Raw genomic sequence first — 6,000 nt, forward strand, 5'->3', positions numbered from 1 at the left:
ATCGGTGATAAAATCCATGGAGATATGGGTCCAAGGTCTCTGGGGAATGGGCAAAGAACGTAGTAAGCCCGCAGGTCGGGACCTAGGGGTCTTGGACCTAGCACAAACCTCACAAGCGGCGACGTAAGCCCTAACGTCCTTAGGCAACCCAGGCCACCAATAGTTTCTGGTAATGAGGTGTTTGGTACCCAAGATGCCAGGATGACCAGATAGTGCGGAGTCATGGTTTTCCCTGAGTACCCTTAGCCAGTATTGCAGGGGGACATACAGCTTGTCTCCAGGGAGGTTCCCAGGAGCTGAACCTTGATCAGCCGCAATGTCAGAGGCTAAATCAGAATCAGTGGCAGAAACGATTATACCAGGGGGTAAAATACAAGCAGGATCCTTCTCAGAAGGAGGATTGGCCATGAAACTACGTGACAGTGCATCAGCCTTAATATTTTTGGACCCAGCCCTATAGGTAACCAAGAAATTAAATCTGGTAAAGAATAGCGCCCATTGAGCTTGTCTAGGATTAAGCCTCCGGGCAGATTCTAGGAAAACCAGATTCTTGTGGTCAGTAAGGACCGTTACCTGGTGTCTGGCCCCCTCCAGGAAGTGACGCCACTCTTCAAAAGCCCATTTAATGGCTAAAAGTTTGCGGTTGCCAATATCATAGTTACTCTCCGTGGGCGAAAACTTCCTAGAGAAGTAAGCACAGGGGCGGAGATGGGTGAGGGAGCTGGTACCCTGGGACAAGACGGCCCCCACTCCCACCTCGGACGCGTCAACCTCCACAATAAATGGCTCCCTTTGGTTGGGCTGAACCAGCATGGGGGCCGAGATAAAGCACTTCTTGAGGGTCTCAAAAGCCTGGACGGCCTCAGGAGGCCAGTGGAGGACATCAGCACCCTTGCGAGTGAGGTCCGTAAGAGGCTTAGCGACGACCGAGAAGTTGGCAATAAATCTCCTGTAATAGTTAGCGAACCCCAAAAAACACTGTAGCGCCTTCAGGGAGGCAGGTTGGACCCATTCCGCCACAGCCTGAACCTTGGCAGGGTCCATGCGGAATTCATGAGGAGTGAGGATTTGACCCAAAAATGGTATCTCCTGTACCCCAAACACAGATTTTTCGGTTTTCGCAAACAGATTATTTTCCCGGAGGACCTGGAGGACCTTCCTGACATGCTCCACGTGGGAGGACCAGTCCTTGGAAAACACCAGTATGTCATCAAGGTACACTACAAGAAAATTTCCCAGGTAATCTCTCAGAATCTCATTAATAAAATTCTGGAAGACAGCAGGGGCATTACACAACCCAAAGGGCATGACCAGGTATTCGAAATGACCTTCGGGCGTGTTGAACGCAGTCTTCCACTCATCCCCCTCTTTGATGCGGATAAGGTTATACTCCCCCCGTAGATCGAACTTAGAGAACCATTGGGCCCCCTGAACCTGATTAAAAAGATCCGGAATCAAAGGAAGGGGATACTGATTCCTTACTGTGACCTTATTCAAGTTCCGATAGTCAATGCACGGCCTAAGACCACCATCCTTCTTCCCCACGAAGAAGAAGCCAGCACCTACAGGAGAAGTCGAGGGGCGAATGAAACCCTTGGCCAGGTATTCTTGGATATACTCCCTCATGGCTTCACGTTCAGGACATCAAAGATTAAATATTATACCCTTAGGAAGCTTAGCACCTGGTACCAAATCGATGGCGCAATCGTAAACTCTATGAGGGGGCAACACCTCGGAGGCCTCCTTAGAAAAGACATCAGCGAAGTCCTGAACAAACTCAGGTAGCGTGTTTACCTCCTCACGGGGAGAAATAGAGTTAACCGAAAGACATGACGTCAGGCATTCACTACCCCATTTGGTGAGATCCCCAGTATTCCAATCAAACGTGGGATTATGCAGCTGCAACCAGGGAAGACCTAATACCAGATCGGACGACAATCCCTGCATCACCAGTACAGAGCACTGCTCCAAATGCATGGAGCCAACAAGGAGTTCAAAAACAGGAGTATGCTGAGTAAAATAACCATTAGCAAGAGGAGTGGAGTCGATACCCACTACCGGGACAGGATAAGGCAAATCAATAAAAGGCATTTTTAGAGACATAGCAAATTCCACAGACATGATATTAGCAGATGAGCCAGAATCCACGAAGGCACTGCCAGTGACAGACCGGCCAGAAAACGAGACCTGAAAGGAAAGCAAAATTTTATTGCGTTTCATATTAACGGGAAATACCTGTGCGCCCAAGTGACCTCCCCGATGATCACTTAGGCGCGGAAGTTTTCCGGCTGCTTATTCTTGCGCCTGGGACAGGTGTTCAGTTGATGCTTGTCATCCCCACAATAGAAGCAGAGACCATTCTTCCTGCGGAACTCTCTACGTTGTCGAGGGGACATGGAGGCCCCGAGTTGCATAGGTCGTTGAGACGTCGGTCAAGTCGTACTGCTAGGGCCATAACCTGGTCTAGGGAGTCAGAAGAGGGGTAGCTAACAAGCAGATCCTTCAGGGCGTCAGATAATCCTAACCTAAACTGGCACCTTAGGGCCGGGTCGTTCCACCGAGAAGCTACGCACCACTTTCTAAAATCAGAACAGTATTCTTCAACAGGTCTCCTACCCTGACGTAAGGTCACCAGCTGACTCTCGGCTAAGGCAGTCCTGTCAGTCTCGTTGTAAATGAGTCCGAGGGCAGAGAAAAAACGATCAACGGAGGAAAGTTCAGGGGCGTCAGGAGCCAAGGAGAAGGCCCACTCTTGGGGCCCTTCCTGGAGTCAGGATATAATGATTCCCACCCGCTGGTTCTCGGAACCTGAGGAGTGAGGTTTTAGACGGAAGTAAAGTCTGCAACTCTCCCGGAAGGAGAGAAAAGTCTTACGGTCCCCTGAGAACCGGTCAGGTAACTTGAGGTCAGGTTCTAGAGGTGAGGTGAGGGGTACTACTATGGCAGCGTCAGACTGGTTGACCCTCTGAGCCAGGGCCTGGATCTGTAGGGAGAGGCCCTGCATCTGCTGGGTCAGGGTCTCAAGGGGGTCCATGATAGCGTCAGCGTAGGAGAAATGGTAGACTAGGTATGGGCTTGTGATTATGTAATGGCGGAAGGAGGTGAAGGGAACAAGTGAGCCCTAATCTACCCACTGCCCTGTCCCTGCCTACTTGCAACGACACGCCCTAGGCGACGGGGTACAACTTGGCGGCGGTCCCTACGCTGACTAAGTGCAAGGGGATACAAACAGGGAACAAGCAAGGGAAGGGGCAGTAGCCCACGGAACACCGTGAGGGAACGGAGTGGTGAACGAGCAGTCAGGATCAGGATGTAATGAAGTATACAAACGCAGAGCACGGAGCAGGAAGCAAGCCGGGGGCAGAGCGAAGCAGGATAAGCGGGAACTGACACAAGGCTGAAGCACGGCAGAAGCAGGCTGGAGCAAGGCAGCAGTGGGGCCAGGAAACCAAGAAGAATCACAAGCAATGAGGAAGAGAAAACGGCAGGTATAAATGGACAGGGGGCAGAGCTAACTCCGACTGACCAGGCCGCGATAGGCTCTCCCACTCCTGAGCCTACCACCCTGATTGGTGGGAGCCGGTGTCAGTCTATGAGGTCTGGCCTCAGGTGTCGATTGATTAATCCTGGGAGTATCCACAGACGTAGTGCCTGGCAGATCCTTTACAGCAGTGTTGAATTGTTTTGTTTTTAAAAGACCAGGTTTATACGCTGAAAAAAAATTGCCTTGCATTTTTGCATCTTTTATGTGGATCCTCAATTTGGAATCCGAGTAAAATTTATACAATTGTGGCTCAGTACGTTTGGCAGAACTGTCAAGGCATTTTAGATACTTAGGGTATGTTCACACGGCCAAATTTCAGACGTATACGAGGCGTATTTTGCCTCGTTTTACGTCTGAAAATAGGGCTACAATACGTCGGCAAACATCTGCCCATTCATTTGAATGGGTTTGCCGACGTACTGTGCATACGACCTGATATTTACGCGTCGTCGTTTGACAGCTGTCAAACGACGACGCGTAAAAATACAGCCTCGTCAAAAGAAGTGCAGGACACTTCTTTGGACGTTTTTGGAGCTGTTTTCTCATAGACTCCAATGAAAACAGCTCCAAAAACGGACGTAAAAAACGCTGCGAAAACGGCGTGAAAACGCCGCGAAAAATGCGAGTTGGTAAAAAAACGTCTGAGGGTATGTTCACACGGCGGGGGTCCGTAACGGCTGAAATTACGGGGATGTTTCAGCCTGAAAACATCCCCGTAATTTCAGCCGTACCGACATGTGCAGGCGCTTGAACGCCGCGTCAATTACGGCCGTAATTAGCGCTGCTATTCATTGGAGTCAATGAATAGCGGCTCCAATTACGGCCAAAGAAGTGACAGGTCACTTCTTCTACGCGGGCGTCTATTTACGCGCCGTCATTTGACATCGGCGCGTAAATATACGCCTCGTGTGAACAGACAAACGTCTGCCCATTGCTTTCAATGGGCAGATGTTTGTCAGCGCTATTGAGGCGCTATTTTCGGGCGTAATTCGGGGCAAAAACGCCCGATTTACGTCCGTAAATAGGCCGTGTGAACATACCCTGAAAAGCAGGGTCTGTTTTCCCTTGAAAACAGCTCTGGATTTTCAGACGTTTTTGTTGACTACGTGTGAACATACCCTTATGTGCTTCCGTGTGCTACGCGTGATTTTTACGCACCCATTGAGTTCAATGGGTGCGTGATGCGCGAACAACGCACAAATATAGGACACGTTGTGAGTTCTACGCAGCGGACGCACGCTGCGTGAAAATCACGGACTGACTGAATGGCCCCATTGACTAACATAGGTCCGTGCGAGGTGCGTGAAAATTCACGCGCGTTGCACGGACCTATGTTAGTCAATGGGGCCATTCGGGCAGTCTATATTAGTCTATGGTGCCGTGCAGACAGTTCTTCCTTCAATGGGTGCGTGATGCGCGAAATACGAACAAAGAACGGACATGTCGTGAGTTTTTCGCAGCAGACTCACGCTGCGTAAAAATCACGCAACTGTCTGCACGGCCCCATAGACTAATATAGACTGCCCGAATGGCCCCATTGACTAACATAGGTCCGTGCGAGGCGTGTGAAAATCACGCGCGTTTCACGGACGTCTACCACGTTCGTCTGAATAAGCCCTAAGGGCCAATTCAGACGAACGTAAAATACGTCCGTGCAGCGCGCAGGATTTTCACGCGCCTCGCACGGACCTATGTTAGTCAATGGGGCCATTCAGTCAGTCCGGGATTTTCACGCAGCGTGCGTCCGCTGCGTAAAACTCACAACATCTCCTATATTTGTGTGTTTTTCACGCATCATGCACCCATTGAACTCAATGGGTGCGTGAAAATCACGCGCAGCACACGGAAGCACTTCTGTGTGACGCGCGATTGGCGAAACAGCAGTAAAAACTATGAATGAAAACAGAAAAGCACCACGTGCTTTTCTGTTTACAAACATCCAAATGGAGTGTCATAATGATGGCGGCTGCGCGAAAATCACGCAGCCGCGCATCATACAGGGCTGACACACGGAGCTGTTAAGTAACTTTTGCGCGCGCAAAACGACGCATTTTTTGCGTGCGCAAAACGCACACGCTCGTGTGAATCCAGCCTCATAGTAAGAAAAAATCTGTCAAATAAAAAAGAAAGTGTGAAAAACACATACATTTGGCACACTCTATGTGTTTTCCATTTTACATGGAACATTTTGCAAAATAAATCTTCTGCACTTTGTTTAGCAAATCTCCCCCATTTAATACATTAGTTGTGGATTTGAACAACATATGGAATTATCTGCATCGCTAGAATGTGACTAACAGAACAAGAAAAGGACTTGGGTATACTGGTTAAAAGTAAGCCATAGGCTATAATGGCATCTGTTCGCTATAAGTAATGCATTAAAAAAGAAACTACACCACATGGTATGCAGTTGTTCTTTTTTTTTTTTACAATGGGTGCCTACTTGCAATGTATGC

The sequence above is a fragment of the Rhinoderma darwinii genome, chromosome 1, assembly GCF_050947455.1.
Source record: "Rhinoderma darwinii isolate aRhiDar2 chromosome 1, aRhiDar2.hap1, whole genome shotgun sequence".
In the NCBI taxonomy this organism is placed as follows: domain Eukaryota; kingdom Metazoa; phylum Chordata; class Amphibia; order Anura; family Rhinodermatidae; genus Rhinoderma; species Rhinoderma darwinii.